Raw genomic sequence first — 13,939 nt, 5'->3', positions numbered from 1 at the left:
CCTATACGCATCATATACATTTATGCTTGTCTCCCACATTTGCTTCAAGTCTTCAATTAATGGATCCAAATATATGCCTATGTCATTTCCTCGTTGTTTAGGTCCAGAAATTAATATAGATAACATCACATATTTGCGCTTCATGCATAGAGAAAGAGGTAGGTTGTACATCACCAACATCACTGGTCATATACTGTGGGAGCAACTTTGAACACTATGTGGGTTAATTCTATTCATTGACAATGCAAGGCATAGATTTCTTGATTCTTGACCAAAACTAGGATAATCGTGATCAATTTTTCTCCATTGAGGAGAATCTACAGGATGCCGAAGCTTGTCATCTTTAATCATTTCTTCTGCATGCCATGTCAGCTTCTTTGCATCTTTGGCATTGCTAAACATATGCTTGAATCTTGATTTGATGGGGAAATACCATACAAATTTTTTGGGAATTGAGCCTTCCTTCTTATATCGTGATGCATTACATTTAGGACAAAACTTTAATGAAGCATATTCATTAAAAAAAATATGATGCAATCATTTTCACAAGCATGTGTCCTAGTGTAGTCCATGCCTATAGGGCGTCACATTTATTTTGCATCATAGGTTTGAGAAGGGAGCACATTATCTTCAAGCAACATATCCTTCAGAAGTGAAATCAAGTCGATGAAACTCTTATCTGCCATATCCATCATAAGTGCAAGCAAGTCTGTGAAACTCTTATCAGTCTATCATTTAACAGATTTCAACTTATACAACCTTGACACTGCTGCCAATCTTGTGAATTTAGTACAACCATCACATAATGGTTTCTCAGCATCACTTATCAACCGCTGAAACATCTCAGGACAATCCTGAAGATCCTCTTCAACAACGTTTGCCATTTCCTCAAAATGATCGTCTTCATATGCATTTGTGTAGTTGTCTTTCATATGCATCTCATCATCATAATCCGTAATGTCTCTCGTCTCGTCATGTCTTGTCCAACATGTGTAACTTTGATCAATACCATGACACACTAAATGATCTTTTAACTCATTTGGAGTATTTCGGTTTGGGTAACAACATCTTAAGCAAGGACATACAATTCTATTAGGATTTTCAGCATTCTCAATTGCAAACCTAATAAACAATTTCACTCCTTCTTCATACTTCTTCGTCAATCGACTGACACTCATCCATTTTCGATCCATTTTCTATTAACAAAAAAATCTAATGAGCATAAATCCCTAAAGCTTGGAGTTAAGCTTGCAGAGCAAATGCATTATTATGATCGGAACCCTAACTCATAATGTAAGCTAAATGAGTCAAAAACCCCAACTTAATACAAGTTAAAGGAGTGAAATCACTTTCACTCATTTATAAGGAAAATATTTATAAATCAATACAAGCTAAATATACTGTAATTAAAAAGGCAAATAACTATAAGAAAAACTCACTTTCAATTTGGTGTTGAATGCGTGAATGATGATTTTGAGGTTAAACGAGTGAAGGATTTTCGAAATCGGTGTTGAATTATTTCGTGTTGAATGAGTGAATGATTTTTGGTGTTGAATGAGTGAATAATGTTGAGGTTGAATGATTTTTGAGGTTGATTTTGAGAGTAAATGTGTTTCGCTGCTGAGTAAATGAGTGTTGGGATTGCTGATGAATATGTGAGAATGCTGGAACATGTTAATTTTTTAAGGTCTGATAGTATCTTCAACAGTGCATAATGAACAAGGCGTTGTCAATGATACCTAATCAACAACGCAACCTAAATGAAACGCTATGGAAAACAATTAATCAAATATATAGAACAATTAATAATGACAATAAATAATATTCAAACAATTAATCGATTAAGCACTATGTTAAGCGATTAAGTGCAAAGGAAATAGTTTTGATCATATCGATAATGCTTCTTACCATATGCATTGTTGTATAGCTAAAAGAGAATGAATGAGAGATAAGTATTCAGCAGTGCTTTTTAGTTCATGCGTTGTTGAATTCAACGAAAGCAACAACGCCTTTTTAAGAATACGCTGTTGAATTAAACGTAATCAACATCGCATTGTTAAAAAAGCGTTGTTGTATGGGTATAACAACAGCGCAATCATACAAAAGTGTTATCGAATACCATTATTCCTAATTCTACAAAGTTGCGCACACAACATAAAATATCCTGATGCATACAGAAATAGAACATAACAACAAAATAAATGCGTACAGAAACACCAAATGACAACTATATGAACACAACTGAATTTATATATTGAACATTAATTACACTCTTTACATAAACGTATATTACATAGACCAAATCATATACATTACATTGAATTCCCTAAGCTACAATCTGTGCAAAACTAATCTACTATACCTATCATTTAAGAACTAAACTAAGTACAAACTTTGACCATTGTTCTATAATCTGGTTGACTTGGTCATCTGTATATGATTTTCTAACAAACTTGATTTCATTAGTTGGCCCCTGTTGAATGATCTCCTTCATGAATTTCAGCATGTAATAGCCGCAATCTACCTTGTTTGTTTGGCAAGTGGTCTACAATTAAAATGAAGTAAACATATAAATATAACATTAGTTGGTCATTATACATATAATTGTTTGAAATGATTTGTGTCAATACTTGTATACGAGTCCACTTGATTTTGTTGGAATTTGGTAACTTGTTTCTACCATGATTATTCAATTTGTAAACTTTCACCACACTAAACAATAGAAAATGTACTTAATTAATAAACAACTAGAAAAGTGAAAGTTTAACTAAAAGTTTAAACGAGTAGTCCACTTACTTAGAAAATATCTCTTTCATAGCGGCGTAGTTGTTCATATCACCACGTGTCAATGAGTCAAAGTAATATATTTCTTCATTGACCCGATTGATGGCAACCAAAACCAAATGTTGCCCAACAAAACATATGTACATGGTTAGGAAATGTTAAGCACAACGGATATACTAAAGAAAGAAATATAAAAGACAATTACAAAATGCTCACCAATATTAAAAGGTGCAAGAAAAAAATCTGCATCTTCTTTATGATGGATGAGATTATCTGTAATTCGTTCTGTTTTTCCCCAATCTCATTTTTTTTCGTGTGACATCAAAGCGATAAGGTGTGGGGATATGAACATCACTTTTTTCTTATTTACCTTAATAAAAATTTCATACATGTACATAATATATATCACACAAATGTTAGTTAATTATAACACACTGCCAAGCAAAAGTGAGAAGTTAAGAAAACATAATTTACCTCATATATATACATACAACACTTGCACCTACACAATCACGTTTATATACAGCCTGGACTTTACTCATGCCAACATATTCATTAACATTATCCTCATAGACTTCCTTGGGAATTGATATAATTATCATATTATCTCCCATCTTCTTTACATGATCCATCAGCTGAGTACAATAGTTGGTAGACTTCTTGGAGCTCACATCCCTAGTAGATGGCTTTGAGCTCACATCCCCATAAGATGGCTTAAACTTTGGGGTGCTACTGCGGGTAGAATATACATTTTCCTGAAATATTCAATAAAAACATATCACTTATAGATCAACATATATATAATATGAGTAAGCATAAGGTGAAAAATCATACCTTAGGAGGAATTACTTGAACAAGGTCTACTAGCCAAGCCACAAAAGTGCCTATAGCCCCTCCAACTATGAAGATATCTTCATCGAGAGGAATTGGCAGCAACACATTATCATCGATTGCCATGTCAATCGAGACCTTCACATGATGGTGTGGGATACGTGCATTATGCAGCATAACATCGGCCAAATTGTGCACTTTCCCAACACCCACTACTCGGCTAGTTGAGGTATCCAGGAAAAGTTTGTAAGAACATATTCCATGTACGTAAGTTAAAACATATAATTAGTTAACAACTAAATTAAAATAAGTTAACTAAATTACTCTCATTGATAGTTGAAGAATAATGTCAGCATTACTAGCTAGTCGTTGTCACTTAGCTTCCTTCGCCTTCATTGATTGCTCAAATTCATTGAACCGTTGCATGAGGCCATATAGTTGATTTTGAACCTGACTCCTTTGGGCTTTGGTTGCACACTTTGGATGGGGTACAAATGTTCGCTGGCAAACCCCAAATCCTGCACCTCGGATACGGCCAGCGTAGATAGGTAGTCCTAGTGCCTTGTCAAGTATTATGCAACTATCCGAGTTTGCCTCCTTTTCTTTTAGGCAGCCTGACAAATCAAGAAAAAACATAATGTTAATTAATCACATTTTGATAAATAAAGTATGGAAATTAAGTATAATTAAAAAATAAGAGCATTTACAACATGTCTAGCCGCTTCTTGAATTTCTTCATTGTCGATGACATCATCCTTCTTCTTATGGGCATCCACCCATAGAACATCGAGTTCTACTCCATGTGGAGTCATAGGTGTATCATTTTTGTTGTCCAACTAACAAAATATAATCAATAATAATGTAATTAGATATATGCATACAAAACATAATCAATAATGTACAAATTAACAATACTTACTATTTTTCCTCGATTCCTCTATACCCCACTCGAGAAGCTTGGTATGAATATAAAGGCTTGGATGCCCTATTGTGGTTTTCATTACTTAATTTCTGAAACAATAAACAACATTAATATCAACAATCATATACAAAAGTCAATATAAAGAATATGATTTTACCAAGAAAGACTCGTCTTGTGTATGTAGGGTAAATACTCGTCTTGTGTGCGTAGGGTGACAAAAGTCTTCCAATCCTCTTCATCAACGATATTTTCATATTTAGTTGGAGGTTTTAGGTTGACATTGCCATCAGCATCTCTGAGTAATTTTTCGGCATCAGTTCGGAATTGTCGGAGAGCCTTGCTAGCCAATTTAAGGATATAATCATTATGTTCCTCACCAACATCAAAAGTTATCTGAAATAAAAACACATATACATTATATATTGCATGCAAACACATGTATATACGTACATTGTATGAAAACATAACCCATATACATACATTGCATGAAAACACAAAAACTGAAAGAATAAACTTACTGTTATTTCATTCCAAATACGTTCTTTCACGGCATTACCTATATCACTCCATTTGTTGAAGGTTAGCTTCACATTCTGCCAAACAACAACACCAATGTAGCTTACCAATGCGTTGCCACCCTTCGAGTTTAGTGGTTGGTCTTTAGAGTTCCATTGAACTTCTATCTTCACATCATTACTTCTTCACTGAATGACATTCTTCATGGAAATCATTCCAGGTGGAGGTTATTTTTTAGCAACGATTTGTTTGTCTTCTGGAGTCGGTGAAGCTTCGTCACCATTGTGAGATACATGATAATCACTTTGGGAAGTCAATGATGAAGTTTTTCAGTTTATGAGAGTATGAGGGTTTGTTGAGAGTGTGAGATTTCTTTTCGAGTAAGTTTGAGAGCGTAGAGGAAACAATTCATGTTTTAGATATTTAAATTGTAGTAACCATTTAACAGCCCATATTAACAATAGCGCGTTGTTGTATTGACCTCTTCAACAGTGCTACGTTGTATAAACATCTTCAACATCGCATATTAAGGATTGCGCTATTGTTACGTATGTAGGTGTTTACTACTTATTTTCATTAACACATCAACAACGCTACCGAGATGTAGCGATGTTGAATAGAATCTAATTGACAGCGCTATCTGAATTATACTTTGTTGAATAGAATCTAATTGACAGCGCGGTCGTAATTATGTGCTGCTAAACTGAACTCATTTTCCAAATTAATAGCGTATTTGTAGTTATACACTGTTAAATTAACATTTTACATAACTGGAAAATATTTATACAACATGAATTTACTTAAATTAACATGAAGTTGTCATGAAGTAGAATATTATTATATAATTGTGTTTATTAATACGAAACTGGATAAAATATTAAATATTACATTTTGTTAATTTGTTTTTGTATTTATTAAGTATTGATAATTTGTTTATTGTGTTTATTAATAAGGAACAGTGCTAAAGTATTAAAGAGAATAATCATCCAAATAATTAACAAAAAATAGAAATTAACATCCAAAATAATTGTTTTATTTATTCATTCAGAGATGCAAAATACATTATCATGAACTAAATGATTTGGTACATGCGAATATATTGAACTAAATGATTTGGCATATGAAGAATGTAATGAAAATGATTTCAATGAATGAAATAACTTTTTCCTCAACTCTTCTATACAAAACTTCATTGATATGAGACCATTTTGAAAAATGAAAGAGCTGAATGAATTAAATAATTCATCGATCTGGGTCATTTTTTCTTCTACACAAATCTTGTATAACAATTCATTGATTTCCTTTTAAAATTTGGGTCCTTTTGCCATGAAGGAAATCAGTGAACTTAAGGAATTATTGCAGGTGATGAAGAAAAATAATTCATTGATCCCCTTTTTTCCTTTTATTTCAGTTCAACTGGAAGAGATCAATGAACTAAATTTTCATCTCATACAAATCTTGTATAACAGCCACTTTCCTTCTGAAATTTAGAACCGTTTTGAAAATTGAAAGAGCTCAATGAACTAAACTCAATACTTTACAAATTAATCTTGTCCACAATTGCAAATGAAATCAATTGAAGATGAAGAAAAATAATTCATTGATCCCATTTTCCTTTTATTTCCTTTTAATTGCAAATGAAAGAGATCAATCAACTAAATTTTCATCTCACGCAAATCTTGTATGACAACCACCTTCCTTATGAAATCTGGATCTTTTTGCAAAATAAAAAGTTTTTAAAGACCTCCTTGACATGATTCTGAAATAGAAACACACATTTTTCATCGATTCCTCTATACAAATCTGGGTACTTTTTCTCTTTTTCACTCTTTGCAGTATTGCTCTTTTTTTTACTACTTTGTGTTTTCTTCCTCCTATCTTCATGAATATACTCTTACAGAAACGCATACTCTTAGGCTCTTAGCTTATTGATGAAATAGAACATTGAGTGAACCACAGTATTTATAGATAAGCAACCATTAATATTTCAACAAACAAAGAGACGTATAACCACTCAACCATTAATATTTCAACAACCAAGAAATACATAACCACTCAACCATTAATATTTCAACAAACGAAGAGACGCATAACTACTTCACCATTAATTTCTCGGACGTTTAAAAAGTCATAAAACATCAACAACGCATAATTAAGCAAGTGCGGTTACTATGTCATCTTCAAAAGCGCTTCCTTAAAAATGCGTTGTTGCATATATTCACATCAACAACGCTTTCTATCAAATACATTGTTAAAAATAAATCATTCAAGTCAGCGCTAACGTTACTAATGTTCAACAGCGTATTGTCAAGAATGCGTTGTTGAAGTTATACAAATTGACAGCGCCTGCTTTATTATGCGTTGTTGATGTTCTTCCGCCTCATTTTCAACAGTGTCGTTCAAAATTGCGTTGTTGAATGACCGCTATTTATTACGATATATGGTGTAGTGTTGTATTTTACATGTATATGTTGACTTTTTTATTTGGGTTGAGTACCGCGAATGATCTTTTCTAATATATATTGGCTTATGAAAAAAACTAAATTTGGTGTATGTCATTTGATGTCCTTTTCAATTTGATATCAATTTTATTGTGTTATATCAATGTAATTTATGCATGTTATATATTAATGTTATGTTGATTGTTTTCAAATTGCATTTGAAGCTTGGTCAGTTTTTAATTTAAATTTTTAAAATTATTTATATAAAAATTAATTAATTTCGAAATTGGTAATGTCATAAATTCATATTTTGTATTAATTTTGAAATAAATGTTAATCTATAAAAAATGATAATGCCATAAATTCACATTTAAAATTATTTGATAGTATTGCAGTAATATAATTAAAATTTGTACGATTGTCATAAATTGCACCTTTAAAATATTAAGATTTGGAAATAAGCTTCTATAAGAAATATTGATTTGGGAATTTATAATGTGATAGATTCTCATTTTTCCCTTAACTTTATTATATAATATTTTATTTTTAAGAGTAAATTATATTGACAGTTATTGATTGAATTTTAATGAAATTACACATATCAGATAACTTTTTTTACACATATAAATCACTCATAATTTATACACATATATTACAATGATTATAATTGGGTAGAAAATGGATGTAATATTTTATGCAAAAAAATAGTGTGATGAACATAATTAAGTTAACCACCAAATGATGATAATTTAATTTTATCTTAATTAATTACTTATCTTTTGTGTATTTAAACAATATCTTATTAGAATTATTGATACATTTTATAATGAACCATAAATAATCAATGAAGAGATATTAATTTTTATACTATTTGATATACCATATTTTGTGGAAATTTTGTGGTGAGATTAAACACAATTATACCATTTCTTCTCTATGACCAATACCATTAACAAATATGATGATTCATAAGTATACAAAAACTCAAACTCAAAGTTAATTGTAATATAGTTTGTTTTATCCCTAACACTTATATTAGTTGTTGCTAACAATATAATGCTAGATCCCAAAAATAATTTAAATGACATAATAGTGCATGGATCATTACTTTGTTATCATTATTTTAAGACTTCTTGAAGATAACTAAAAATATGGTAGACAACTTGAAATCAAATAAAAAAATTGTATTTTATATAAAAGTAATAATATTGTAAACAATGTCAAAAGATGTATTTTTATATTAAAATGTCATTATTATGAAACAATAAAATATTTGAGCTTATTTTATTATTCAAATATTTGTTATTTTGTAGGATTAATATCTTTTGAAAATGTTTAAGTAAGAAATAAAAGAAGACAGAACTTATTGTTTAATCCAATGAAAGTTGAATTTCAGTTTCTTCATTATGTTGTAAGAAATGATTGTTATCATATTTAACAACATAGTATTGTCTAAATTTATATTGTCATCATTTCCTAGATGATGAGTGACACATAGTCCAAAGGGAAACAAAAACATAGTAAATTGTAATTTGCTATAGAGTACATCAATAACCAACAATGCATTGGTCTAGTGGTGTAAGGTCTCATTGGATTCCCATGGTCGACGGTTCGACTCTTGGGAGTGACACTTGTTGGGAGGGGCAACCACGAACCCAGAAAGGCGAGGATACCTTTGGTATTACAAAAAAAGAGTACATCAATAGTACTACGCCAGATATCGTAATAAACAACGGCCATTCAATAGCGCAATTTTGAACGATGCTATTGAAAATGAGGGTGGAGAACATCAACATCACATAATAAACCAGACACTGTCAATTTATGTAACTTCAACAACGTATTCTTGACAATGCGTTGTTGACCATTAGTAACGTTAGCACTGACTTGAATGATTTATTTTTAACCGCACATTTGATAGGAAGCGTTGTTGGTGTGAATATATGCAACATCACATATTTAAGGAAGCGATGTTAAAGATGACATAGTAATCTTGTTTTCTTAATTATGTGTTGTTGATGTTTTACGACTTTTTAAGCGTCCAAGAAATTAATGGTGGAGTAGTAATGTGTCTCTTTGTTCGTTGAAATATTAATGGTTGAGTGATTATACGTTTCTTGGTTGTTGAAATATTAATGGTTGAGTGGTTATATGTCTCTTCGTTTGTTGAAATATTAATGGTTGCTCCTCTATAAATATTGTGGTTCACTCAATATTCTAATTCATCAGTAAGCTAAGAGTCTAAGAGTATATGTTTCTATAAGAGAATGTTCATGAAGATAGGAGGAAGAAAACACAACGTAGTAAAAAAAGAGCAATATTACAAAGAGTGAAAAAAGAAAAAGCACCCAGATTTGTATAGAGAAGTCGAGGAAAAAAATTGTGTTTCTGTTTCAGAAGGAAGGTGACTGTCATACAAGATTTGCATGAGATGAAAGTTTGCAATTGAAAGTAAATAAAAGGAAAATGGGAATGAATTATTTAGTTCATTGAGAGATGTATGTGAAGAACCGATCAAGACCAGAGAGTTGTATTGTCGAGCGATATGTTGTTGAAGAAGCTCTTAATTTTTGTATCGGATACCTTACCTATGGTGATTTCATGGGCATTCCAAAGCCTCGATATGCAAAAAAAAACATTTGGTGATGGTATTATTGGGAATGAAATATTGACTATAACAAGAACCGAATTGGAGCAAGTGCACTTATATGTTTTACATAATGTCGACGAGATTGAGCCATATGTTGAAACACACAAGGAGATGCTAAGGAAGTATTATCCAAGTAATAATGAAAGTTGGATTTCTAATAAGCATAATCGGTGTTTCAGAAAGTGGCTAAAAAATCACATTGATGAGAAGTTGAATATAAATGCACATTCAGTTTCCGAAAGATTGAAATGGTTAGCCAATGGTCCAAGCATTCGTGTCTTATCCTGCATTGGTTGCCTGATTAATGGGTTCACATTTTATACAAAAAACAAGATGATCAACGTCAAATGCAAAATAGTGGTGTGACTCTTGTTGCTCGAACTTTACACATGTCAAGTGCAAAAGATAGAAACTCAATATATGCGAACATGTCATACTTTGGAGTGATTGAACGCATATGGGAATTGGATTACACAATGTTTATGATGCCGATTTTATATTGTATGTGGGTTGATAACAACAATGACTTCCGAGTTATGAGTTAGGGTTCAACAAGTATTCTATGTTAGTGACATAGCTGATATGAAATGATTCATTGTTCTTTTAACTAATAAAACAATCGTCAATAATATTGATGACCAAGAATATGAAGATATTGATGAAGATGGTCCTTTTTTGTGACATATCAGTCGCGTGAGAGCGGACCAACTATGGATGATGATTTATATTCAAGAGATGATCACGATGAAGGGTTTTGGGTAAATCAATATACTCCTTCAGACAATGATGACCCTAAAAGACAAAAACAATCAAAGAAAAGGAAAAAATAGATGCAAGTAGTCTTTGTATAATTTTGATTGTTTGTAATTTGTATAATATTGTTTCTTTGTAATTTGTGTGATTTTTTTATTTCTAATTATGTACTCTGTCAAAATATAATTGACATGATATTCATTGTTTGTATTTTGTATTGTATTGATGTTTAATAAAACAAACTTCTGACCTCTATTAATGTGTCTGTGTTGTTCAGAATATAAAAATGTTTGTGTTGTTGAGAATGTCTGTTCTGCTAATAAATGTATATCAATGTATTAATTTATACAAATCAACAGTGAATTCTAGGGGAAGCTCTAGCATGTGCTATAGTTAAAGGATAACTACAACAACACTTTTTACAGAAAGCGTTGTGGTACATTATTAATACAACAGCGCTATGCATGTGATGCGTTGTTGTATTAAGGTGTTGTTTGAGAAAATTTATGAATAATACAACAACGCTTTTCTGTTATTGCGTTGTTAAATATATGAATTTCAACAACGCAACAACAAGAGTTGTTAATAAGACCTATAAAATGCGCTATTTATTTAGGACTATATGACAGCGTTTTATGGACGAAACGATGTTGTATTGATTCACTATATGGCAGCGCTTTTTATGTGTTGCGTTGTGGTATATAATCAATACAACAACATTTGTGAAGCGCTATTAATGATGACCATATACTACTACGGTCAAACAGAAAGCGCATGAAAGCGCTATTATACATCTAAAATAAGCGTTGTTGAATGGTAACTCTGGCATAGTAAACTATAAGGAGATGTTATTTAAATACAGAAAAAAGAAAATTAATTTTACAATTAAATTGTATATACAAATTTACTAATGATCAATTTAATAGCTAATGTATAATTAATTAACAGTAATTACACTAACACCCTTTAGATTTAACTTAATTACATTCATCATCAATTTATTTTTTGTTTAAAAGACGCGTTCCTCTTAGTTAGTATAATATATAAAAGAGAGAGATGTTATATAAAATTTCCCTAAAACTCATATAATTTACTCTTTTATAATTACAAATCACTTATTGCTAATTCAATTGAATATTTTTATTTTTTAAATTATAAAAAACCACACCTTGTCATGCAAGAATTGCATTCATTGAAAAACTCTAATTTTATATTACACATGATACTTAATTAATTTTATATTGTATTTTCCTTTATGATATAATATTAAATTAAATGATTTCCTTTTTGACTTAACACATTCAATTTCCTTACATAAAAAATACATTATTTTTTCTTTAACATTTTCTTATTTATATTTATTTAATTTTGTTATTTTAATTCATTGATTTATTTTTTAATTTTTCTTTATTTAATATGAATTTTTAATTTTCATAATTTAAATTCAAAGTTTTGTACATGTATAATATTTTCTTATTAATTGATTCAACTATTTTTTTAATAGTTTTATGATAATATTAAATAAAAATATGTGTTGGTTCTTTGCCTAAAGCCACATTATTGTATACGGGAGACAATCATATTCTAGCCAAGATCATATACTACAATGAGGCTAGATATTATATGGTTTTCTTCATACACAAGTTTTGTTTAAGAAAAAATAAACATATATCTTTTGAACAATTTGTTGGTCAAGTATGTGCTGATTAATTAAATAATTAATTTCTTCATATAATAGTTTGTAGGGTATTAATTTTTTAGATTTCTTTATTTAAACGGATCAATACATTAATTGCCTCCTATATTATTTATTTATTCAATATACATTTTTAAATTTCCCTATCTAATTTCTTTACATAATATTTTCCATATACATTATTAAATTTTTCATTCTATTTTGTGATAATTCTATGACTATATTACATAAAAAAATGAGAAGTTAGGGTGTTGACTATTTGCACTACATGTGTGCAATGCCTTTTAAGATGATATTTTGGGAGGATCACTCATGTTTCAGATAATTTTTTAGAAGCACTCTCCTTCCTAACACATCACCTCAATTTCCAAGTATTTTAAACATACCATATAACCTCCGCACTCCACAAAAGATGGCCAAAATTTCAGCACTTTTCATCTCTTTTTCCTACTTACCATTGTTGTCCTTGGTATCATGCAAAAACATGTGTCTTTTGGCTTTATATTATGCCCTTTGCACCTTCAATATATATCATACAACAACTTAATTAAACATTCATACAAAATAATAATTTGTGAATTATTCCTAATCATTTCACATATGTTTTTTCTTGTTCCTCCTATTCAACTATAAATTGAACTAACATCTATTTGATCTACTTTTTAGTTGGACTTAAAACAATTTTATCCATTGTTGTTCAAATCATCTAACCTTATTCTTACAATAATGCTTACCTTAACTACAATGTAATACGGGAGTCATAAGGTGGTCTGAAGGTGAAGTCTCACCACAACAAAATACTAACATATTAACAACTAACATACTAACAATTGCCGATCAAAACAAAAATAAACTACAATGTAATACCTTTACTTATCTTTACTTCTTGTTTTCTTATATATCTTCCTGTGTGCTAGTTCACTTTTTGGTTTTGGTTTTGAACCTTACGTTTTTAATGCGTTTTATTTTCATATTTTTGACGGGTTGTGTCTACAACTCAGATGTGCATCCCAATGCAAGATCACTCCACCCTACTTCCACATGTTTCTCATTCTTCCATTTTGTTCTTTTTCCTTTCTCTCATTACTTCTCATCAGTTTCTTCTGACGTATAAGGGTGGTTTGATGGTAGGGTGTAGGAGGTTGAGGGTGGAATCTCACCACAACAAAATACTAACACATTAACAACTAACATACTAACAATTACCAATGAAAAAAAAACTACAATGTAATACATTTACTTATCTTTCCTTCTTGTTTTCTTCTATATCTTCTTGTGTGCTAGTTCACTTTTTGGTTTTGGTTTTGAACCTTACGTTTTTCATGCGTTTTATTTTCAGATTTTTG

This window comes from Lupinus angustifolius, chromosome LG17 (assembly GCF_001865875.1).
Source record: "Lupinus angustifolius cultivar Tanjil chromosome LG17, LupAngTanjil_v1.0, whole genome shotgun sequence".
In the NCBI taxonomy this organism is placed as follows: domain Eukaryota; kingdom Viridiplantae; phylum Streptophyta; class Magnoliopsida; order Fabales; family Fabaceae; genus Lupinus; species Lupinus angustifolius.
The sequence above is the reverse complement of the archived record's forward strand: the minus strand, read 5'-3'. Positions refer to the sequence as shown.